The sequence below is a fragment of the Giraffa tippelskirchi genome, chromosome 10, assembly GCF_054371585.1.
Source record: "Giraffa tippelskirchi isolate mGirTip1 chromosome 10, T2T-mGirTip1v1.2.pri, whole genome shotgun sequence".
NCBI classification, from domain to species: domain Eukaryota; kingdom Metazoa; phylum Chordata; class Mammalia; order Artiodactyla; family Giraffidae; genus Giraffa; species Giraffa tippelskirchi.
This window is the reverse complement of record NC_137284.1, coordinates 160,032,542-160,057,498: the sequence shown is the minus strand read 5'-3', so window position 1 is coordinate 160,057,498 and position 24,957 is coordinate 160,032,542. Positions and strand designations below refer to the sequence as shown.

General features: G+C 50.0%; 1 protein-coding gene and 1 long non-coding RNA gene across 34 annotated transcripts in view; one reads left to right on the top strand and one right to left on the bottom strand.

Annotated features, from left to right (window-relative positions):
• The window catches only part of LOC145524035 (uncharacterized), a 343,643-nt gene that overhangs the window by 92,415 nt on the left and 226,271 nt on the right, over positions 1-24,957 (top strand). For 5 of the 33 annotated variants that reach the window (XR_014067056.1, XR_014067065.1, XR_014067067.1 and 2 more), the window contains exons 1-3: positions 22,065-22,089; positions 22,298-22,419; positions 23,614-23,813. The exons of 4 other annotated variants lie outside the window; for them this stretch is intronic. The gene's annotated coding sequence lies outside the window, so the exon portion shown is untranslated. Of the gene's footprint in view, positions 1-22,064; positions 22,420-23,613; positions 23,814-24,957 lie in introns of those variants that run through there. 24 more of the 33 variants (XR_014067063.1, XR_014067064.1, XR_014067055.1 and 21 more) reach the window with 15 other exon arrangements.
• LOC145524036 (uncharacterized) lies at positions 12,898-21,294 on the bottom strand. The gene is made up of 3 exons (XR_014067085.1): positions 21,061-21,294; positions 17,907-18,046; positions 12,898-13,404 (listed from the first exon to the last, which is right to left on the bottom strand). It is a non-coding gene; the product is annotated as an uncharacterized LOC145524036 (long non-coding RNA).

Sequence of the window (24,957 nt, the reverse complement as noted above, 5' to 3'; positions counted from 1 at the left end):
GGAGTGAGTTGCCATTTCCTCCTCCAAGAGACCTTCCCAACGCAGGGATCGAACCTGTGTCTCTTGTGTCTCCTGCATTGGCAGGCAGATTCTTTACCACTAGCTCCAGAAACAAATGTGACTTATTCAGTGGTTCACTTTTAATGTCATCTATTGGTACCTATATACAGTGTAATATGTGAGAATTTGGTAATACCATGTGAGACAACCCAGATCTTGACTTGTTTGGGGTGCAGCTCCGTGGTTTCAGGAAAACACTCACACAGAGGCAGAGGCTGAGCCCGCCGGGTTCCTCCCGCCTCTCACCTCCCTGCAGCATGGCTGGTGAACAGACAGATCCTTTGCCTTTTCCAGAAAACATCTTTGCCGTCTGCATGGCCGGAAGCTCTCAGTTCCACAGCCTTCCCTCTAACCTCAGGGAAGGCTCTGCTGAGACAAGGTGTGTACAGAGTGCATCAAGGCAGTGCTTGTCACCTGCCTCACCCCATTGTTATCTCCATCTTTAAAAACAGATAAGGCAATGTGGCCTGAACCCCAATAACTGGACGCTTAGAGAAGGAAATGTGCGTAATTGTGCATCCACACTGTGCCCACAGGGCCAGTAAGGACACAGCCACGGGGAGCCCAAGTTTGCATTTTAAGGAAAACTTTCATTGACGACATTGTTTAGAATCACATTGCTCGGGTCCAGGAAAAGCTCTATTTCCACCAGAGTTGCTATGTTGACTTTAAAGAAGGATGATGTAACTCAGCTCTGGCTTGATGGACAGGAAGTCTGTCTGTCCGTCCATCCACCTACCCTTCTACCCACTCATCCATCAATTATTCCCCCCCCACCTCCCCACCCATCCATCCATCTATGTAGGCAGATAGATATATAGTGACCGCTCGTACCTACTGCCAGTTTTTACTACTTAACTTACATCTTTTTCTCAATCATGGTTAACTTTGGTCATATTATATCTGTACTGTTGTAAACCATCTGAAATCCATTTTGGAGATAGTCTATACATGAAAAAGAACCTATTAGTGCTGAGTGTTTAAGGTTGATAATGGTGTAATCTGCTAATACGCTCCGTGAAAGTGTATTTGACTTTTGGTATAAGACGAAATTTATGTGTTAAATTCAAATGAATGACCAATGTTGGGAATTTCAAGCCCTATGGTAAGTGGTGGGGTGTAGGGGAAGGAATCCTGCCTTGCTTTATGTAGACAACCTACTATAAGTAAGGCCAGTCGTGTATATTCATGCGTGATGCATGATTTTAGTTAACTAAATATGACTAGTTAAAACTGAGCTGCCTGATGAAAGAGTTTCTAAATTAAATCCCAGAATCCATGTTGTTAACCTTTGTGAGCCTGTTATTGTGTGAAACTTGACTCTCACTACAGCCTTACTGATCTGACTAGTAAAGAATTGACAGGTACATCCTTTCTCTTTCTCAGACAGTGTTTACTGAGCCTGTACTGTGTGCCTAACACATAGCCCGTGGTGGGGATACAGCTGTAGGCACCATGTCGGCAGCCCTTGCCTCCTACTCCTGAAGCCAAGTAGTTAAGAGAGGGCTTCATCCATCCCCTTGACTATGGAGACAGAAGTGCCCGGTGCCGTAGGAGGCACAGGCCTGGGTGGCGTTTGTGTAGGGTCTGGGCTGGGGAGGGGGGTGCTGTGTTCCTGGCTGGACTCCCCTTCTTGGTGGGCATGGCTGTCCCCTGGCTTGGAAAGCCCTCCACCCAGCCCTGTCCACCCCGACCCCTCCTTCAGGACCAGCACTGCCCCGTCTCCCAGGAGCCCTGCTGCAGCATCGCGCCCACCTTACCGGCACTGTGCGCTCGCCCTGCTTGCGTGCCTGCTAGCATTTCTCTTCAAGCAGACAGTTATTTTTTTTTTCAATTGGAGTAAAGATCTAAAAACAGAGCCCTAAAATTCTCCATAAATACTTAAGAAAAACTCTCATTATTTGAAAAAAAATAAAAGGTACTAAGGTAGCACATGTTCTTGACAGAAAATGCAAACAAATAGAAAATAAAATTCACCCACAACTCCATTATCAAGAGATGAATACTTTCTTTCTAAAATGATTTGTTTCTTTTTAGCTGCTCTGAGTCTTTGTTGCTGTGCGGGGGTCCTCTAGTCGGGGAGAGTGGGAGCTACTCTCTATTGCGCAGCACAAACTCTAGGTCCGCGGAGTCAGTTGTCACAGCGAGTGCGCTCCGTAGTTGCGGCTCGAGGGCTAAGTTGCTCTGCTATGGCATGTGGGATCGTCCCGGATCAGAGATCGAACCCGTGTCCCCTGCGTTGGCAGGTGGATGCTCATCCGCTGAGCCTCCAGGATGTCCAAGAGATGAACACTCTAACATTTAGGTGTAATAAGAATCTAAATAACTTTCCAGACTGTGGTTTCTCACCTGTTGTTGTTGTTGTTGTTGTTGTTGAGTTGCTAAGTCGGGGCTGACTCTTTGTGACCCCATGGGCTGCAGCACACCAGGCTCCCCTGTCCTTCACCATCTCCCAGAGCTCGCTCAGACTTCTGTCCACTGATTTGGCAATGCTGTCTCACCATCTCATCATCCGTCACCTCCTTCTCCTGTTGCCTTCGGTCCTTCTCAGCATCAGGGTCTTTTCCAGTGAGGTGACTCTTCCCATCAGGTGGCTAAAGGATTGGAGCTTCAGTTTCAGTTTCAGTCCTTCCCATGAATATTCAGGGTTGATTTCCATTAGGATTGGCTGGATTGATCTCCTTGCAGTTCAAGAGACTCTCAAAAGTCTTCTCAAGCACCACAATTTGAAAGCATTAATTCTGTGGTAGTTAGCCTTCTTTATGGTCCAACTCTCATGTCTGTACATGAGTACTAAATAAAAACACAGCTTTGACTACACAGACCTTTGTCAGTAAAATGATGTCTTTGCTTTTTAATATGCTGCCTAGGTTTGTCATAGCTTTTCTTTCAAGGGGTGTCTTTCAGTTGCCTGGGTGCAGTCACCGTCCCCAGTGATTTTGGAGCCCAAGAAAATAAAATCCATTGCTTCCGCTTTTCTGCCTTCTCTTTGTCGTGAAGTGATGGCACCAGATGCCCTGATCCTCCTCGTTTTCTTTTTTTAATTGAAGGATAATTGCTTTACAGAATTTTGTTGTTTTCTGTCAAACCTCAACATGAATCAGCCATAGTCACACATATAACTCCTCCCTTTTGAACCTCCCGCCCATCTCCCGCCCCATCCCACTCCTCTAGATTGATACAGAGCCCCTGTTTGAGTTTCCTGAGTTTTCTGAATGTTGAGTTTTAAGCCGGCTTTTTCACTCTCCTCTTTCACCCTCATCAAGAGGCTCTTTAGTTCCTCTTTGCTTTCTGCTATTAGAGTGACATCATCTGCATATCTGAGGTTGTTGATATTTCTCCCAGCAATCTTGATTCCAACTTGTGATTCATCCAGCCCGGCATTTCACATGATGTACTCAGCACAGAAGTTAAATAAGTAGGGTGACAATATACAGCCTTGATGTACTCCTTTCCCGATTTTGAACCAGTCAGTTGTTCTCTGTCTGGTTCTAACTGTTGCTTCTTGACCTGCATACAGGTTTCTCAGGAGGCAGATAAGGTGGTCTGGTATTCTCATCTCTTTAAAAATTTTTCACAGTTTGTTGTGACCCACACAGTCAAAGGCTTTCTTGTAGTCAAAGAAGCAGAAGTAGATGTTTTTCTGGAATTCCTTGCTTTCTCTATGATTCAGTGAATGTTGACAATCTGATCTCTGGTTCCTCTGCCTTTTCTAAACCCAGCTTAAACATATCACTCACTGAACTGAGGTGACAGTCTTTGGTAAATGAAGGCATTAGCTTGGTGATGCCCTAAATATGTTTGCTGCACTTTGAGGCCTTAGATGCGTCTCTCAGACCTGGGATTGTCTGCTCTCATCCGCCTCTTGCGTTTCTCAGCCAGAGTCGCCTCTTAGGTAAACGTTTCCACAGGCACTGAGATATTTGGCCTCCCTCCTTTTTGCTCTCTTCTGCTTCCATGGGATAAGGTCACAATATCCTGCTTCACTGGTTAGGGCTGTCTTACTCTGAGGCATGATTTGCTGTAGCCTGGAAACATAAATTCTGGCTCTGAGATTCCATGGAATCATATGGAATTGTGGATCCGTGCCTTAGTTATCAATCAATTGGCAGTTGATCTTAGATGTCCCTTCCCCAGCCCTCCTGTCTGTGGGTGGAGGAAGGGTGATGGGAATTGCTGGGGTCCGTGGCCCCGGAGCAGTCGCTGGGGTTGTTCGCGTGGCCTCTGCACGCAATCACTGAGGACGCCGAGGTCTGCAGAGGCCAAGAGACTTGTCCAGCTTCATAAATCAGCCCGTTTTGTGACTTGAGAGTGGATGTAATAAAGTACTGATGGCAGAACATTTTGAAATTGAACTGGAATGAGGTTTCTGGATTACCTGTGGACTTCAATCACCTGATCCATCTCTTTCTCACTGTGGGACAGGTATTCTGTGATTCCATATAATAAAGGTTCTTTTTGAAATGGGTTTGGCCCAGAGAAAAATGGCAAAAATGAGTAGCAGAGTAATGAATTTTGTGTTTTTTATAGATCGAGATCTAATTTTAGACTTTGGTATCACTATAGCAACATGCTATTTCTAGCTTATTATTATTGCATTTTTGCTCTAATTTTAAACCTCTATTTGGAGAAGAAATTTGATAAATTGGAACTTTTAAGCTTGCAAGTAGGAACTTGAATGAGACAGAATAGCGATTGACAAATAGCAGCTTAAATCACCTGAGGGGTAAAATCAGTAATGTGGAAAGCAGTTCGGAAGTGATTGTTGTTATTCAGTCGCTAAGTTGCTCAGTCGTATCGGACTCTTTGTGACCCCATGGACTGCACCACACCAGGTTCCCCTGTCCTTCACCATCTCCCGGAGTTTGCTCAAACTCATGTCCATTGAGTCGGTGATGCCATCCAAACATCTCATCCTCTGTCGTCCCCTCCTCCTGCCCTCAATCTTTCCCAGCATCAGGGTCTTTTCCAATGAGTCACTCTTCACATCAGGTGGCCACAGTATTGGAGCTTCAGCTTCAGCATCAGTCCTTCCAATGAATATTCAGAACTGACTTCCTTAAGGGAAGCGATTATTCACGTTGTGAAATAACTGTTGGCTTTGTTGAGGGGTGGTCTCTCCGTGCTTCCTAGACCAGGCTCCTTGTATACCAGGTCACTTAGAGAATCCAGAGGAGGATGGGAGCTAAGATGTATTGAGTGCTTGCTGTTTGCAGGCTCTGCTCCATCTCAGCTGCCTTGTCATCTCGTGTCTGCCCAGCCTCATGCAGGCTCCCAGGTTTTGGGGTCAAGGGTATGCCTGCCTGAGGGCCTTTGCACTTAGCCTCTCCTTTCCACATGAGAGTCTTCACCCTGTTACACGTGTGGTCTTTCACTCGTGTCCTCAGGATTTCTCCTCCTCTTTACAGAGTGCTTATCTCTCCCCGTATCTAGATTCACTTTGTGCCCACTTCTTCCACCCTCTGTATCCACATCTCCAAGGATGGCATCACCTGGCCCACCGCACGAGCCTGAAGCTCAGGACTCCTCCCTGACTCTCCCCGTAGCTGAGGTGTTGCCAGGTCCTTTGCATTTCTCTCCCAAAGACCCACAAATCTGTCCGCTGCCGGCCATTGCCTTAGTCTCGGGTTTTAGCATCTCTTGTCTCCCAGCTGCTTGGCCCACTTCTGCCCTTTTGGTGGCTTTTGGAACGGTAAGGAGACTTAGTTGTTACGGCATGTAGCAGCTGTCTGCTCATTTTCACAACTGCATGACATTCCTTTGTGTGTTTGACACAGTTTATTCATTCCCCAAGTGAGGACATTTGAGTTGTTTCTAGTCTTGCTATCGTGAGCTGGTCTGCTTTGAACAGTTTTGTGTATTTTATTTCAGGCACGTGCACAAGGGTTTCTCTGGGATGTATCTGCCCGGGAGGGGAATTGTGGGGTCAAAGTGTGTCCAGATGCTCGACTTCACAAAATAACAGCAAATTTCTTTCCAAAGAGGTGTGTCAGTTGGCCTCTGTGGTCTGCTAGTCCATATGCTCCCTGAGTTTTCATGTTGTCAGAATTCTTAGTGTTTATTAACACTGTGGGCAGAGACTGGTACCTCACTGTGTTCTTCGTTTGCTCTGAGCTGATGACTAGTGAGATCAAATGTCTTCTCGAGTGTTCATTGGATTTTCTTTGTATATCTTCTGTGGTTGGTAATGGCTTTGCTTCTTCCTTTCCAATTCTGGTGGCCGTGATGTGCTGTAAGTCTTGGTTGCACGGGCTCTGACCGCCCATGAGAGCTGAATTAGGGGAGCAGTGGAGGCCGACCGAGCGTTTCCCTGGCTTTCAGGGGCGCTGCTCCCAGGGTTTTCCCAGGAAGGACTGTGGTCATGGCAGGCGAAAGGCCTCCTGTCACCGTGTCATTCCCTAAGTCAGGAGAATTTGGAATTCCCGAGGGAATGAGACTGAGCGACCGTGAGGGAGCGTCTCGGGGACGCGCCCGGTGTCCTCGTCCTGAGAGCAGCTCCCGGGGGTCGTGCAGGCCCTGCTCACCTCGTGGTCCCTCCCCCGGAGGGTCTCCTCTGCCTCTGCACACGGCCACTGGGAGGAGGCTTTCCCAGAGAGCGGGCTAGGCGACGGGAGCTGCACTCCTCCGCACCTTCTCGGGACCTCAGGCGTCCCGGGGCAGGATGTCGGCCACTACCTTGGGCTCGCGGTTCCCGTGTGAGCCGTTCTACACGTGAGCCTGGCAACTTTAGCAGTAGCATCCTGTTGACGTGCACGCACTCACACAGTCTTACACATACACACACACTCAAACACTATACACTCACATACACACACTCATATATCACACATACTTCACACACTCACAGTCTTACACATACACACACTTACACATACACACACAAACACTACACACATACACGCATATATTACACACAGTTCACACACTTACACATACACACTCTTACACACTATACACTCATACACTCTTACATTCATACACACCCACACACTCTTACACACCACACACTCATATACACTCACACACTGCTACCCTCACACATTCTTACACCCTTTCACACTCTTATCTTACACCCTTACACACATTCGTACACACTCATACACTCACACACACTACATAGTCACACCTACACTACACTTATTACACACTCACCACACTCACATACACACCATACACTCTTACACACAGTGCACACATACTACACACTATCACACATACTTATATACTACACACACTGCACACTCACACTGCATACTCTCACTACGTACTACACACACTGCACATGCAAACACACACTCGTACACTCCACACACCTTGCTCGCTCACACGCACACACACCGGTCACTACACATACTATACACACACTCTTACACTCACACACCTTGCTCGCTCACACGCACACACACCGGTCACTACACATACTATACACACACTCTTACACTCACACACCTTGCTCGCTCACACGCACACACACCGGTCACTACACATACTATACACACACTCTTACACTCACACACCTTGCTCGCTCACACGCACACACACCGGTGTGATGCTGGAAGCGCTCAGTGCCTGGCCACACGCTCAGTGACTTCACATGCGCTTCGGGAAGCAGTCCCTCCTCCCTCCCTTCCTTCCTCTTTCTCCTCGTTTTCGCTGTCTTTCCTCCCCATCTCTATTGCCCCTTCTCTTTTTGAGTGGACCCGCCTTTATGTCTCTACTTGCCCAGGACAGTCTCATTTAAAACAGTGTCAGAGACACCTGCACGTTATTACTTAATCCCGGGCAATGTTGCTACATCTTTTGCTCCAAGGAAAAATGTTAACTGATGGTATACTGCTAATGGTGCAGGCCTGCCTCTCTTAAAAATAATTATAGATCAATAAATTATGGGGTGAATTATAAAGTAATTATAAAGTAATTGACTACAGTGTTCCTTTAAATATTGATGATAATTGATTTAATTTATAAGACCGTTTCTTTCCCTCTTTTCGTAACTGTTGAGTAAAGACTGGTACCAGCCCTGAAGACAAGTCCGCCTCCTCTCTGGGTGGGTGTCGTGAGGTGTCCCTGTTTGTGGGTGTCGTGAGGTGTGCCCTGTTTTATGGGTGTTCTGAGGTGCCTGTTTGTGGGTGTCGTGAGGTGCGCCCTGTTTTGTGGGTGTCCCGAGGTGCCCCTGTTTTGTGGGTGTCGTGAGGTGCATCCTGTTTGTAGGTGTCCTGAAGTGCGCCCTGTTTTCTAGGTGTCCTGACATGTCCCTGTTTGTGGGTGTCGTGAGGTGAGCCCTGGTATGTGGGTGTCCTGAGGTGCCCCTGTTTGTGGGTGTCGTGAGGTGCGCCCTGGTTTCTAGGTGTCCTGAGGTGCGCCCTGTTTGCTGGGCAGTGTTCCTGCTCTGGGAGGGGCGGCTGGAGGGTCTTGTGTCCGTTGCATCGTTCTGACTCGTCGCTGACCGCCGTCAGGCTCGGCGCTCGCCGGGTCCCGGCCGGGAAGGACGCATCCCGGGCTGAACGTGAGCACGTCCAGAGCCGCAGGGAGGTGTGGCTGACGGCGGCGCTCAGAACCCAGCCCAGCGGGCCGGCACACGCGGAGGCTCCTTCCGGGAGACGCGGCCGCGCTGGTGCGGGGAGACTGGGTTACCATCCGGAGGAAGGGGGAGCAGGCTTCCTACCCTGCAGCTCAGCGCGCACCAGGCTCTGTGGGTGCGAGCGGCAGAAGTGGGCCGCGCAGGACCACCGTCCTGCGGCTCCAGGGCGTCGCAGCCCGACAGAGGCCCCGTCCCGGGGGGCACCCCCGCCCCAGGAGTCTCGGCAGAGGAGAGAGGCCTCGGCTTCTGCAGGCCTGGCTCTGAGCCGCATTCGAAGCGACTGTCACCTCAGGGCGGTCTGGCCCCGGTCCCCTGCCCAGGGATGACCAGGCCGCGGAGGTGTCGGGCCTGTAACCCAGGCTGTGTCGGTACCGGGTGTGTGACTTGTGTCATAACTAGCGTGTGCGATGGTTCGGTTCTCACACGCCTGTTCAGAATTGAGGGCTGAACACACTCACGCAGTGTAGCAGGAGGGCTGCTTCCCCTCCTGATGGCCCTGGAGGAGGCGTGAAGGACCCCATCAGTCTCTGGGCACCCTGAGTTGATGAAATTACTGAATTCCCAAGCAGAAGTCCTAAGGAAAAGGGTTATGTTTAGCCCTAATCAATTTCAACCTAATCTGTTTTTTCCTTTTTTATGTATTCACATGATGTAACATCGATTGTTTCAAAGGGAATATTTCAGGGACATTTAGTACATCCTGCAGCCATCACTTCTGTCTAATTCCAAAATAATTTCCTCATCCCCAGAGGAAACCCCCCAGCCACAGGCACTTACTCCGTTCCCGTCTCTCCTCCCAGACCCTGGAAACCCCTGGTCTACCTTCTGTCTCTAGGCATGACCTGTTCTGGACACTTCACGTAAATGGATTCATATTCTGTGTGACCGTGTGGATGGCTTCTTTCACCTGGAGAATGTTTTGAAGATCCTCCCCCTGCAATGCTTTGGCACGAGTCCCCCAGCCCTTTTTTATGTCCAGATAGTGTTGCACTGTGTGGCTAGACCAGATTGGTATAATGTCAGTTGTTGATGGACAGTTGGGGTTGTTTCCCAGACTCTTAGCTGCTGTGAATAATGCTGCTTTGAGCATATGTGTACGAACATTTGTTTGAGCCTCTGTTTTCACTGCTTTGGGTACATACCTAGAAGTGGGATTGGAGAGTCTCATGGTAAGTCTATATTTAAGTTTTTGAGGACCCGTCAGATTTTCCAAAGCAGCTGCATCACCTACATCTCCACCAGCAGCGTGTAAGGGTTCCAGTTTCTCCGTTCCGTCTACAGTCACCTGCATCCAAGGCTGGGCTGTGGTCAGGCTCCCAGTCGGGAGGACCATGGGCTGCCGGCCTGAGTGCTGGCCTGGGGGGATTTGTGGACGAGCCACCAAGATCTGAGTAAGCCTTAAAGTCTTTGTCCACATTCTGAAACCTATGAATTCATCATTGAAAAGGTGGTCACCAAATATGAGGCATTCTCATCCTCTCTTTTGTCTTCATTTCTGTTCTCAGAGGAAGTTCCTGCAGTCGTCTCGACTCTTGCTTCATAGAAAATAACTTTAGCGAGAGTTTTGAGGGGATAAAATGGGATCAAAAGATCAATTTCCTGATTTACTTATTATTAAGATTAAATGCAGTCATTGACCACCCATCTGTCTGTGGATTTCGTTGTTCCTCAAAAGGGAGGGTGAATTACATTTCACAGAGCCAGGCGTCTGGTGCTGAACTCTGACATGAGCCTCAGAGATTGTAAAATAGAGATAGTCAGAACTAATGTACAGAACTCAATTCTTTAAACTTTATTTGCCATTGACTTCTGTGAAACTTCAGGTATCTGAAATAAACCTACACAAATATGTAATGTTTCAGATTGCAAGGTAATATGTAATGTAGTATTTGTAAAATAATATTAACTAGTGATGATTTGATCTGTACAGTCATGAGTTGTTAAAATGACTTCATTTCAACATCCACCAATGCAGATTAAAAACGTAAGTTCAGATTTAAAGGTTGATGGGGGAAACGATGGTTGTAATACTTTTCCAAGGATTGGGAGTTTGGTATGTTTTGAAAAGAGTAACTTTTGGGGTGTCAGGAAATGGGTTTTCTCAGAGCCCATTGCCAGCAGTGGGCGGGCCTAGTAATCCTGGCACAGAGCATTAACTGTACACCTTACTAACAGTGAGGTGGATAACTTGGAATAAAGTTTTAAAAGTTTTTAAAAAAATGGTGGGGAAAGCTGCTCAGGCCACGGGGTGGGCTTTTTGGTGCTGGGGACCCCCTGGTGCCCTCTCCATGCTTCAGAACCTCGGAGGGGCAGCAGGCCTGTTGGCCGCCACTGGATAAAGCTTCAGAGTGGTACGGAAGCCCAAGAGGCGTCATCAAAAAGTTATAGGTGAGGTCGTCCCGCGGCTGGGTCGGGTGGTGATCCCCGTTGTGATGCTGGTGGTCTCCATGGTGGCCTTGGTGACCCCTCTTCTCATCTGTGCTGTTTCCTGCTTGGTCGCTGCTCTGCAGGTCGGGAGCAGGGAGGGGAGAGGGGAAAATGGCCTTTAGTGAGAGTCCTGCATAGCCCACGGCTCCTTCGCAGGGGGTGCTGGGCTTCGGAGGAGGCAGAGCGGCCACTGGGGGAGCAGACTCGGCCTGGGTTTCCCTGTGGCCAGATGGGCCTGGGGGTCAAGCCTGTCCCCCCCTCTTCATCCAGCTCGTCCAGGAAAACAGGGCAGTGTGCGGAGGACAGCGGGCCGGGACGCCGTGGAGAGGAAGGAAACAGGGTTCGGGACTCTCCCGTCTCGAGGGGAGTGGTGATGGCCCTGGAGGACGACAGGGCTGTGCCTGTGGTGGAGGTGGGCACCCTGAGGGTAGGCACCCCCAGCCCGCCCTACGCCCTCCTGGTCCTGCTCCTGGTCCCCATCTCTCCTCATGGTCACTGCCTCCCTGTCTCTCTCTTTCCCAGTCAGGCACTGTTTGCACAGCCCTAACCCTGCCTTTGCCCAGGTAGAGACCCAGCAGCGGAGCCGCCCTGCAGTGGGGGTGGAGGAGGGGCTGCAGGCAGGGCCTCCCCCACGGGGGGAAGGGTCCTCTCAGCCCAGGTGAGGCTGCTGACAGCCCCATGGAATAAGGAGGCGGGCATCCTCGAAAGATGGATGGATGTGCACAACAGGGCCGGCCAGGTCACATCCTGAGGAGTCAGGTCTGAGTCTCCCCTAAGGGGGTCCCAGAAGACAGTGGAGCTGCAAGGTGCTGGGTGGGAGGGGGCACGCCTGCTGGGGGCCCTGGCTGCCGCCTGTCTCCCGCTGACCGCGGTGCGGAGATGCTGCACCTGCTGGGGGAGGCACAGGGGGCTCCTTTGCTTGCTCCGTCCCCATCTCTGATGCTGTTGTTGGACCACAGCGCTGCCAGTGCGGTGACCCATCGCTGTGAGCGGGAGTGGCGTGGCTCGCAGGGTAGTCTCAGTGCTGTCTGTCTCCCAGGGTGCCAGAGCCAGGACAGTGGAGTCTGGAGTGTTGGGGGACCGCTCTGTGGTCACGAACATTTCCAGGGAAGGATGCGTACACTCTGAGAAGCAGAAGTCAGCTTGACTCAGAGGTCTTTGCCATTTTCCTTGCCAATCCCTCTGACTCTCCAAGTCCATTGTAGAGCCTTGACTTTAAATTTACCTGCTAGGAGGGGGAGGAGTACCCTGTCCCCCTTCACAGCAGAGTCTGATTGAGAAAGTGCCAATTTGCACTCTGGGTTTCATGACAAAGCATCTCACCCAGCAACCCCACTTGGAAGGGCTTTTATTACTTAAAAATAGATGCACATGGAGAGAGCTGTTGTTGTTCAGTCACTCAGTCGTGTCCTACTCTTTGCGACCCCGTGGATTGTAGCACGCCAGGCTTCCCTGTCCTTCATTTTCTCTCGAAGTTTGCTCAAATTCATGTGCATTGAATTGGTGATGCCATCCAGCCATCTCATCCTGTGTTGTCCCCTTCTCCTTCTGCCTTCTGTCTTTCCCAGCATAAGGGTCTTTTCTAATGAGTCATCTCTTGGCATCAGGTGGCCATAGTATTGGAGCTTCAGCTTCAGCATCAATCCTTCCAGTGAATATTCAGGGTTGATTTCCTTTAGGATGGACTGGTTTGATCTCCTTGCAGTCAGAGGGAGGGACTCTCAAGAGTCTTCTCCAGCAAGCAAAAGTTAGTATGTTGCAAGAACTCAGTGTTGATGTTAACTGATCTTAAGGTATACCTGCTCAAAATAAGATCATTGTAGGCAGAATAGTTTCAGAGTTTATTTTCAGACCGTATTTGTTTTTAGTAGTACTTTAGGATTTAATGTGATGAAAGACAACTGTCATGTGTTCTAAAATTTTCACTGTTCAGGCTAACAAAGGGATTGCGTCCTACTTGTCTGATCGAAGCATCTTTCTCTGTGTCAGCACCAGATGGCGCCATGGTGCAGGTCCTTAAAACGATTTCATTTGAAAAATAAATTTGGGAATCATAGCTGCTAGCACCCTAGTTTCAATAGATTTTGTTCAGTGTTTCAAATAGTGGATCAGAGACTCAGAAACTGTATTTAGTGTTTTTTTCCGATCTCCGTTCTCATCTGTTGTTGTAGTAGAAAGACTCTTTCCAACCAAATCTTGATTTTCAGGGTGGGTGGTGGGTGAGGGAGGTGGTGGTGGGGAGGGGGCCAGCCGTAACACACAGGGTGTCTGGAGTGGAATGTCCATGGCTTTGCCCCACGGCCTTTCTGTTTTTCTGTTCTGTTGTTCTCTTCTACCTGCAGGAAAGTGAGTTACTGAGAGTAACTTACATTACAAGGTTAGTGGCTTATTTCACTAGAGGAATGGGTGCAAAGGCAGAATAACGTTTGAAGCGAAGAATTGAATTGCTGATGGAACATAGCTCTCAGTGACCGGCCAGTTCAGAAGATTTGTTCATTCAAGACTGACACTTACTTTCACCCTAATCTCACCGGTGTTCTTTTTATATGGGTACAGAGTAAAACCGTGTCATTTACTGTGATAAAGACGTTTTGCTCAAGGCAGATTTGGTTTCCCTTGTTTTCACAAGAATACTGTAACTAAGAATGGCCCCCGTGAATTTACAATGAATGAAAAAATGCTTTTGGAGCCTTGATTTGAATTCAGAGAGGAACTGTGTAAAAAATGGAACAGGAAAAGACATCTGAATATCCAGGAATGCTATAATTGATGCATGTAAATCCTAAAACACTATTTATCATTGTCACTAATGCAGATATAATATGTACTGCTGATGCTTCAAACGATGGGGCAAATTCCACTGTTGAAATTACAGCTTCTAGTGTGTGTCCTTTCAGGTTATCCTTTATTTTTATAAAAATATTCCTCTTGCTGAACATATATTTTGAGATTAAGAAGTATCTTTTCTGTCTCAGAGAGGAATGTTTCTCACCCCTCAGTTCTGAAATCAGACGCGTGCTTTAGAAAGACGACCCTGTGGTGTGCGGAGGATGGGGTGGCCTCTGCCCTGGGATGGACCAGAGGGCACCTCCCTCCCTCCATCTGTTGCTGCAGAGGCCGTCCAGTGAGCACCTGTTCTGCGCCCGGCAGTGGGGTACAGCGGCCAGTGATAGGAGGAGCGGGGAGTCCATTCCTGGGGTATGGAGGGTCTGAGGAGCATGAGGGTCTTGGAGACGGAGGGCAGGGAGCCCTGTGGTTTCCCTCTTCCCCGGGGTCTACAGCCCTAAAGACAAGTGTGGGTCACACGTACATGGGCGGAGCCCTTCTGATTCTCTGTTTCTGCCCACCTTGCCTCTCGCCACCCTTGGACATGGGTGTTTTGATGATGCCTTGCACCCACACTTCACCCCGAAGTTAGTTACTAGTGGGGTTACTAGTAATAAGTTTTAAAATCGCAGGTGGCCCCTGGAGTTAAATCTGATGGAGGACTCAAATACTGATGGGTTTCCGTGACGGGGGTATTATGTAAAGGAACTCGTATGTGAATTAGTGTTCATCTAGACACCATGTCTGTAACATGGCAAAACCTGAAAGCATTGATTTCTGGTGCCTCTTCTCCAGATTACAGCGGAATAGCATTTTTCACGGTGTGGGAAGGGAAATAAGTCCCTTGTTAGAGTACGGGACGTTTCCTGACTCAGCCATTTAGCGAGTGTTGATGGTGGCCCTGTCCACGCTGGGCTCTGTCCCTCTGTGACACCACCTGACCCTAAAGGATCTGGTGGCCTGTGCTGCCTGCCGGCGCGGAGACCCTGCCTTCATCCCTAGAGCTGGGCTATGTGAGGCCCTCGAGTGGCTCTGGGCACGAAGTAGGAGCTTAATCCCTCCTAGTTCCCTTCATTCATGAGCAGGTCACAGGCCAGGTCCTGGGATGAAAGACCAACGCCAGCAACCCAGGCCTGCACTCCGCTCCCACCTGTCAGGTGAGAACGGCTCCTGCCCTGGGAAGCCCACGTCAGGTCTCAGCGTCTTTTCTGCTTCCTGGCTTTGAGGACACGGGTGTTGGTTTGTAAAGCTTCTGACACTGAAAGCCAGCCTGTCCCTGGCTCCTGGGGCCCGGGGAGTGATGAGTGATGGCCAGGGAGGGCTGGCCTGGTCTCGGCGAGGTGCAGAAGTGAAGGAGCCAAGAAGGCAGAGGTGGCCCCGCGCTGCAGGAGGAATCCGGCATGCGGTGTTCATGGTGTCCTGGGCTGGTGTTTTCTCATGTCTGCAGGAAAGAGAGGCGAGCACGGGGTCACCCGTCTCAGTGGTTCCTGTGTGTGCCCTCTGGCCCGTGCCCTCTCCTCGTCCCTGTGTTTGAATGGATCTCTGAGATGTGGATCTCGGGGCTGCCTTCCGGTGTGTGGCCCTGTGGCCCCAGGATGATAAAGAGCCTGGACGTTACATAGGCCGTGCCCCGTGGCATGTGGGGTCTTAGTGCCCTGACCAGGGATTGAACCCACGCCCCCTGCATTGGTGGCACAGGGTCTTAGCCGCTGAAGCACCAGGGAAGCCCTGAGTTTCTGGACTATGGTCCGGGGGGTGCTGGAGGCTTGTTTGCTTCCAGTTCCGCCCCAAACCACAGAGGACAGAGATGTGCGTCTCCTCAGCAGACGCTCGCCCTCCCTTTGTAGAGCTGAGAGCAGGACAGAGCTGCGATGCGGGAGCAAAGTGCCATAGGGCCACGGGCAGGACCTCTGGGACTCAGGACCGGGCCCTGGACGCGCCGGTGACCCGGCAGGCCGGGGTTCGTCTTTCACCACCCGGTCCATCTGCCGAGAGTCCCCGGTTTATGAGATGGATTTCACGCTGGGTCACACGGGCGGTGCTCGTCAGAGGCGTCCTTGAGCGCCTAGTCATCACGGGCCGCTCTGCTTGGCGCGCCCATGTCCCAGCACGATGTCTGGGTGCTCGTGGTGCTGGGCTGTGGTCAGGGCGGATGGAGACGGGGTTCCATGCGTTCCTGCGGGGCCTGCCCGTGCGGTGGTGCGCTGGGATCTGCTTTTCAGGTGTGGCTCCATCCCCGGGGAACGGGTTTCTGTGCTGGCCTGTCCCTCTTCTCAGTGAACGGTCTGTCTGGGATGAAGGCCGGTCGGACTGCTTCGTCCCCATCGGAGGACTCAACTCTGAGAGTGAGCCTTCCTCTCCATTTCCTCTGTGCGCTGGAGTGGGTGGGAGAGCGGCCGGATGTTGCTGAGTCCGAGATCCTTCTGTCTGAGCATCAGTGATGCCCGGCTCTGCTCGGCCTCCCGCCACTGCAAGAATTCCAACCATTCCAGGCAGGAAAACCCACTTCAACTCCTAAGCTACAAGCAACAAAGACACACACAAAGCTGTCCTCGGAACGCAGAGAAAGGGAGGTATTTGCATGATGTCCTTCTTTTCATCCTCCGGGTATGAAGTGTGTGACTTTAACGACTCATCGATGGCAGGGACTTAGGGGCCACTCTGTTTGGTCTGTTGCCCTATCGACCAGGCAACTGCAGCTTACTTGTCATAACAAAATTTCACTGTAGGAGAAACTGTAGAATTTTTTGTTTGTTTGTTTCACGTATGGGCATTTAGTTCGTGTAACGAATCTCGTTATGAATGGGCCTGGATGACATACACAGCGGAGGCTTTTGTCTCAGAGACAGTCAGAATAGTAAGTGTAGTCACCACTGAATTATGTCCTGGACTGAAGTAGATTCTCACTATTAATTGGATGTAGGCCCTCTGACCTTTCTGGAGGAAGCAAACTAAAGGTATAATAATTTTTATAAAGATGAGCTTTCTGTACTTCCAGTAATTTTTTTTTTAAACACTGAAATAATTTCTAGACAATGGGAAGAACTCTGACTTTACTGTCCTTGAAATAAGTACAGTTTGGTTTTCAGGGTTGTCACCTCCTCTTTCTCTCTCACCGTCACTCCTCTGCCCCCCTCCACAGCCCCCGACCAGGTGAGGAAGATCCAGGAAAATGAACTTGAAGATCACTCACATTCAGGAACAAACAGCTAATTGAGTCAAACTTAGATTTCAACCAATGTTGTTTTTAAAATGATCTCATTCAGATTCTTTCCCAAAATGTCAAGCCAAATAGAAGCCAAACCAACATTTGACAAAACTAAAAGCATATCTTCAGCGGCACTTTTTTCATCTGAGACTAAATACTTTATGTAACATTTATAAAAACCTAGGAAGTAGAATATGGAAAGCAAGCTAAGAAAATCAAAGGCTCCCAATGGGCTTTTGAGATAAGATAGCCTGGATTGAGCAGGAGGAAGTTGCACATGGGCCTCAGCTTGTTTATTTTAGATTCTGCTTTCTTTTATCATTATTAGTTTCTGAGTTCTGTCTCTTTTTCATGGTTTTTGCTCCACTTATTGGATGGGCCACCAGTGTTCCACCTGAACACTGTGAGTTCAAGATTTTTTTTTTTTTTTTATCATTTTCTAATTGGTGTTTGTAGGTTGACTGACTGGGGCTTCCCTGATGGCTCAGATGGTAAAAAATCTGCAATGCAAGAGACCCGGGTTTGATCCCTGGCTCAGAAAGATCCCCTAGGGAAGGGAATGGCCACCTACTCCAGTATTCTTGCCTGGAGAATCCCATGGACAAAGGAACTTGGTGGGCTACAGTCCATAGGGTTGCAATGAGTCGGACATGACTAGTTTGCTTCATGATATAAAGACTGGGCCAACTTTTCTGAGTTCAAAAATCTGATGACCTGGTCAAGTGCTACGTTTGTAAGAAGTGCCCAGTGACTACTGATGGTGGTTTAACACCAAAGCATACTTGAAAGGGTGTCGGAACTTGCCTTTGCTGAGATCTGCCGTTCTCATCGTCCGCCATCAGTGATGCCTGGTGGTCCCTTGCCTCTCACCGCGGAACGTGGGAAGAGTAGATGCCTTCCAGGTGCCCTGAGGCACATCCTACGCTATGCAGTCCGGGGAGAGCCTGGCAGAACAGATCAGTTAACTGTTCAATTATCTAAATTATAAATTTAGGTGAAATAACCTGTTTGACCTTTGGATGTGAAATCAGTGTCTTGATGTAACAGTGTAGAATCTCTTGTTTAGGATGGCTGTGTCAAAGGTTAGAGATAATCACTCTGTTTTGCAGTTAGATAATGTACAAAAAAGCATGTACCTCTATGCATATACTTACCTACATGCATTTTTATGAAATAAATTTAAAGACACAGATGCATCTTCTTATATGCCCTACTTGTGAACCCATGGAAAGATAATTGGCAACATGTATAACGTGTGTTAGTTGCTCAGTCATGTCTGACTCTGTGACCCCATGGACTGTAGCCCACCAGGCTCCTCTGTCCATGGGAGTCTCTAGGCAAGAATACTGGAGTGGGTTGCCATTCCCTCCTCTGGTGGACCATATTTTGTCAGAACTCTCCACCATGTCCCGTCCATCTTGGGTGGCCCTGCATGGCATGGCTCAGAGCTTCATTGAGCTACATAGCCCCTTCGTATGACAAGGCTGTGATCCATAAAGAGAAGCCTGGTGTGCTGCAGTCCATGGGATTGCAAAGAGTCAGATATGACTGAGCGACCAAACAACAGCAACAGCAAATAAAGTATTTTGTCAGTAAAGACAGGAGTGTAAGTAGTCACTCCTACCTCTGCCGAACTGTCAAAGATTGTTTAGAATTAAGGGCAACAACAGGATGCTGGCTATGTGACTGAGTGGTTTATTTGAAGTAGAGTCGTGTGGTCTTTGAAAGAAGTTATCAATGATGTGACAGAAATCTTGAAAAACATCCATTTCAGTGGGAAACTAACAGATTAGCTGCTAAGACAAAGCCTTGGGGAATATAATATTATGCTTGAAGGTATTAGTTGCGACAATAAAAAAACGCAAAAAGCCATCACTCTGTTAATCTTAGTCGGTTCAGCTAGAACTTTATCACGATAATGTATTCCACAGTTAGTGGTTTTCCTAATTAGGTGAGAACTTGATTTTCCTAGTTTGTGTCAAATAAGTATCGATGCTGGTTGTGCTAGTGAATTAGCAGAGGATTTCATTTAGTGCTCGCTCTTGCTTCTGCCGCTGGGATATCACCAGAGACCTGTGGGAAGGGAGTGGGCGAGGCTGTGGGGCTGGCTGGCTGGCCAGGAAGGTCAGGGCAACTTATGCACATACATGCTGAGGAAGGCTGCACACCTGGCAGGCTACACTTTGTTCTAGAAATCCTGGTCTGCACTAGTGTGCTGGCTCCTCACGCTTGTGCCCAGTTGCTCAACCATGCACGACTCTCTGTGACCCCACAGACTGTAGCCCGCCAGGCTCCTCTGTCCATGGGATTCTCCAGGCAGGGATATTGGAGTGGGTTGCCATTCCTTCCTCCAGGGGATCTTCCAGACCCAGGGATTGAACTCACGCCTCCTGCGTCTCCTGCATTGGCAGGTGGATTCTCTACAACCGTGCCACCTGGGAAGCCCTATTCTGCCTCCTATATCTCCCCCAAATAAACAGATTTCAGGCAATTTATGGATGAGGAACCACTCCATTTAACAGAGAGAAAGCCTTCTCGGAGGAAGTGGTGCCAGCCTTCGTCATCACAGTCATGGGCCACAGTGAGAGCGGGTGGGCCACTCTTGGAGCTGGTCTGGGAGGCATCTGTTTTGGTCCTTGGGGCTGAACTTGGGGTGGGGGGAAGCACGGCCCCATCTCCTTCACTGTCTCCTGCAGATACCAGGCCAAGAGCCACCGTTCTTCTGTTCTCAGATAATCAGACTATGCAGGTAACAGAGCTTTGCTTCTTCTGAAAATAATTTGAGAGCAGTGTTTTTTCGTAGCGGACTGGAAGCCAGCGTTGTCCTGTTGCTTTCAGTTTACTGCATGGAAACCACTTCTTCACCCCGTGGGTCTCCAGTGATCAAGAGCTGTATGTAAGGGAACCTGCCTGGTGCCATCTGTCTCCAGATTGATAGTCGCCTGTTCTCCTCGGAGCGAGTGAGCTGCCATTTAAATCTCCACCAACTTAGAGCGAAGCTGGGGAAGCCAAATTCTGGCTTGCCTGCTTCCCTTACCTCTCGAAAACAAACATCCAGAAACGCGTCACTTCTGGACAAAAAGGCCCGGCTCCTTTGTGTTCTCTTGGAGCACGCTGTGCTCCCTGAAGCTACGAAATATTCCCCCATTGTCTGTGTGAAGCTCCGTCTGTCTCCTGAGTGTCTACCTGTGTCTGTCCCGCATCACGTGTGAAAACGCAGCAGCCCTCCCCAGCCTGTCAACGTGATAGAACAGCAGCCTCGCTCTGAAGGGAGATAATCGGAGCTTATTCTGATTAAAAGGAAACAAAGTATTTTAAGTGGCTGGTGGGCCAGCGGAGTCAGGCGGCCAGGGCATCCGATAGGCGGGGTCTCAGCCGGTGTTGACAGCTGAGGTTTTAGCAGAAAATGCTGCAGAGTAAAGAATGCTCTTCTCTTCCAAACATTAGCTATTGTTCCAATATTATCGACTTTTCAAGAGGGGTTTTAGAATGTGTGCAGACTTCAAATATGGAGTCCTTGAGTTCAGTTTTTTGAAGCCTGTAAAACCTAGTTCGGCAACCAGAGCTGGACATTTTATAACAAAAATAACCCACAGGGAAAATGCGGAGTGTTCTTCCAACAGCTTCTTAATGCAAAGTTTGTTAAAGCCTCATATGTACGTGCACACACACACGTGCCATGCTCCATACGTTTGTGATAAAGTCATTGTGATACAGAGATCTACAGTAAAAATGGGGAATAGAGATTGGCCCTTATAGAGCTGATTTCTGTCTAGTTATTTTTTTCTGTGCTTTATACACATATAGACCATATAGATTTTTAAAAACAGCGTCACCTTCACATGGAGGAAAAAATCAGTATAATCAGACTCAGAGTTTTAGAAAATGCTAATATTAAGGAAAAGATTTCTTCTCTTTTTTATATAGTCAAGCTTGACCCACTCATCCATTTACTCACCCAACAGCTGTAAGAGGTAGGTGTGTTCCAGGCACTGTCAAGGGTGTTTGGGACAAAAAAGAGACCAAATCTGTGCCTTAATAGGACCTAAATTCTCATTTGTGGAGACAGATAATAAATAAGCAAATAAGTAAAATATGTCGAAGTGGTTAAGTGGAGAAAATAAAGGCGGTGTGTGTGCCGGTTGGGTGGGCGGGATCACAGCAGTGGGTTCGGTCTGTGGTGGATGGAGTCACAGGAGTGGGTGGGCCTCAGTGGTGGGTGGAGGCATGGTGGTGGGTGTGGTCTCAGTGGTGGGTGTGGTCACACTGGTGGGTGTGGTCTCAGTGGTGGGTGGGTCTCAGGGGTGGGTGGGCCTCAGTGGTGGGTGGAGGCACGGCTGTGGGTGTGGTCTCAGGGGTGGGTGTGGTCTCTGGTGGGTGGATCTCAGTGGTGGGTGTGGTCTCAGGGGTGGGTGGGGTCTCAGGGGTGTGTGTAGTCTCAGTGGCAGGTGTGGTCTCAGGAGTGGGTCAGGGGTGGGTGGGTCTCTGGTGGGTGGGTCTCAGGGGTGGGTATGGTCTCAGGGGTGGGTGGGCCTCAGGGGTGGGTGGGCCTCAGGGGTGGGTGGAGGCAGGGCAGTGGGTGTGGTCACAGTGGTGGGTGGGTCTCAGGGGTGGGTGTGGTCTCAGGGGTGGGTGGAGGCATGGCAGTGGGTGTGGTCTCAGTGACGGGTGTGGTCTCAGGGGTGGGTGTGGTCTCCTGGGTGGGTGTGGTCTCAGGGGTGGGTGGGCCTCAGGGGTGGGTGGAGGCATGGCAGTGGGTGTGGTCTCAGTGGCGGATGTGGTCTCAGGGGTGGGTGGAGGCAGGGCAGTGGGTGTGGTCACAGTGGTGGGTGGGTCTCAGGGGTGGGTGGGTCTCAGTGGCGGGTGTGGTCTCAGGGGTGGGTGGAGGCATGGCAGTGGGTGTGGTCACAATGGTGGGTGGGTCTCAGTGGAGGGTGTGGTCTCAGGGGTGGGTGTGGTGTCAGTGTTGGGTAGGTCTCAGTGTTCGGTGGGTCTCAGGGGTGGGTGGGTCTCGGTGGTAGGTGGGTTTCAGAGGTGGTGAGTGGTGTCACAGCGGTGATTCATTCAGGGGGAGTAGCTGGGTCACACAGTAATTCTGTGTTTAGTCTCTGATGGGCTGTTTCCACCAGAAGGCCCCAGGGCTCTGACTGCTCCGTGTGCTCACCACTCGTTACGTTCTGTGTTTTGGTGATCAGGCGTCTCTATGAGGCCAGATCGGAGGTCCAGGGTGGAGGCACGCCCGTGCTCGGGGGAGCACTGACCGTGGCAGCACCAGGTGGGGGCCGCACCAGTTGTCATATCCATGTGAGCTTTGCAGGTACCATCTCGTGTGTCGCTGATGGATGTTGGCTGGGTGTGGGAGAAGGAATGTCCTGGAGGAGGCCGGCGATTTTGGCAGAGCGACCGACAGGAAGGGCATTTCCCTTTGCTGAGATGGAGATAGAATTCGAGTGTATTATAAGTCATCTTCGTGTGCATACAACGCTAGGAAGAGCTGTGGTGTAATTGGTGTAATTGACCTACTCCTGAGCCATCACATGTAACACTGCTGTCCAGAGAGCAGGTGCCCAGCACAAGGTGGGAGTGTTGGACCTGTCACCTGGTGGTGGTTCAGAAGAGGCTCAGCCTTTCACCACCCTCGTCCCCTCGAGCCTGTTCCTTCTCCCACCCGCCCCCCCCAGTCCCTGTCCCTGAGGACGGCCCATCGCTCTTTGGGGCCAGGATCTCCCCTGGGGGTACCTCTGCATTCCCCACCACCTGCATGGTGATTTCTGTGTATGGTTTCAGCTTTCCGCCGTAGCTACTGATACTTAACTGTTCAAGCTCTTGGGTCAAGGATGCAATGAATGTTAGGCTGTTGCTCTTTCCGATCCAAAGTTTATCTCTGGTTCCAGAGTGTAAGGTGTCCATGTCCTGGGAGCAGTAGGGTCCAGTGAGGGAGGCAGGAACCTGTCCAGAGGCTGGTGTCATCCTGTTGCCAAGCCGTCTCCCTCCCCCACCCTCCCTCTCCCATCCATGCTCCAGTCTCTTCTGGTTTAGATGACACCGTGACGAAACCCAGTTCTGGCCGCTCTCCCCCTGCCTCTGTGGAACTCTGCAGTTCTCAGGGCCTTTCCAGTCCCTGCCCTTCTGTAAGGTCTTATCTGGCCACTGCAGCCCGTATTAATTTCCCTGTTTTTTGAAACCTCACTGCATTTTTATTTTTGCCAGTTTCAAGCCATTTGGGCGCTTCTGTGAAGGAACATTTTGCATCTCAGCTGCAAGGTCAGGGCGTCTGGGGACGGGAGCGGTCTCTTGGATTTGTCTTGCCTCCCTGTCATCTTGCAGCTCAGTGGAAGACAGATTAGGATGTGCTCCGTGAACAATTGAGGGGAAAGGGTCTCCTTCCCATATGTCGCACTCCTGGGGCCTGAGACTTTCTTTCATGTAAACGTATGGGTCATCGTAAGACCAGTGATTCAAGGAGCAAGCAGACCCATTACGCTGGGTGACGGTGGTCCTGTCTCTGCAGGTGACGTTGGGTGACGTCCAGTCTGGTGTCAGCTTGAGCATCTTGATCTGGAGCCAGAACTCACGCCAGGAGGCTCCAACTTGGTCACGTGCTCCAGCGGAAGTCTAGCCATGGACTAGACCTCAGGGCGGCCTAAATTCTCCGTAGACAGAATATACACATGAAGGCGTCGTCCCAGGTGCCTTGAACCTGTGCGCACTGTAAGTCCTCTGTGTCCACAACAATACCAGACATTTCTGTGTGGAAGTCTCCTCTCCCGCTGCAGACAGCACCATCCAACCGTCTCTTTGTGGGAACTGCTCTCAACATCCCCTATGGGTGTCATGGCGTCCCCTCCTGGGGCTCACCCCTGTTGTACTGTATTTATTCTCAAAGGTCGAGTTTGGGGATTTGACTTCTTAATTGGTCTGAGGGCTTCCCTGGTAGCTCAGTTGATAAAGAATCTGCCTGCAATGCAGGAGACCCAGTTTGATTCCTGGGTGGGGAAGATCTGCTGGAGAAGGGGTAGGCTACACACTCCAGTATTCTTGGGCTTCCCTTGTGGCTCAGCTGGTAAAGAATCCACCTGCAATGTGGAAGACCTGGGTTCGATCCCTGGGTTGGGAAGATCCCCTGGAGAAGAGAATGGCTGCCCATCCAGTATTCTGGCCTGGAGAATCCCATGGACTGTATAGTCCATGGGGCCGCAAAGAGTCAGACATGACTGAGCGACTTTCACTTCACTATCTTGGGCTTCGGTCTGCTAGAACTCCAAAACTTTGGCCACCTGATGCTAAGAACTGACTCATTTGAAACTCCCTGATGCTGGGAAGGATTGAAGGTGGGAGAAGGGGGCGACAGAGGATGAGGTGGTTGGATGGCATCACCAACTCAATGGGCACGAGTTTGAGTAAATTCTGGGAGCTGGTGATGGACAGGGAGGCCTGGCGTGCTGCAGTCCATGGGGTCGCAAAGAGTCAGACATGACTGAGCAACTGAACTAAACTAACTGCTGGAAACACTCAAAACATTTGTTTTATTGCCCTTTAAGTCCTTGAAGGCGGCCACGTGTTTTCTGTACGCTTGCATCCATAGGACCCAGCACAGAGCTGAGTTGACAATGGGCACCGTCATGTTTCCTGAACCAGTGAAGGGATGCCGTGGTGTGGGGCCCCCCAGAACTCTCTGCCTGGAGCTGGGCAGGCAGAAATGTCTTCTGTGGTTACCACGTGGGTTACTACTCAGGAGGAATTTCTTTCAAATGTCTTGTAGTCTCCTGGAAATTCTATACACTCTCAGTCACCCACCAGGGATCAAATTCAAGCCAAAAGTCATCCTATGAGGCTGAATATAATTCTCCAAGTT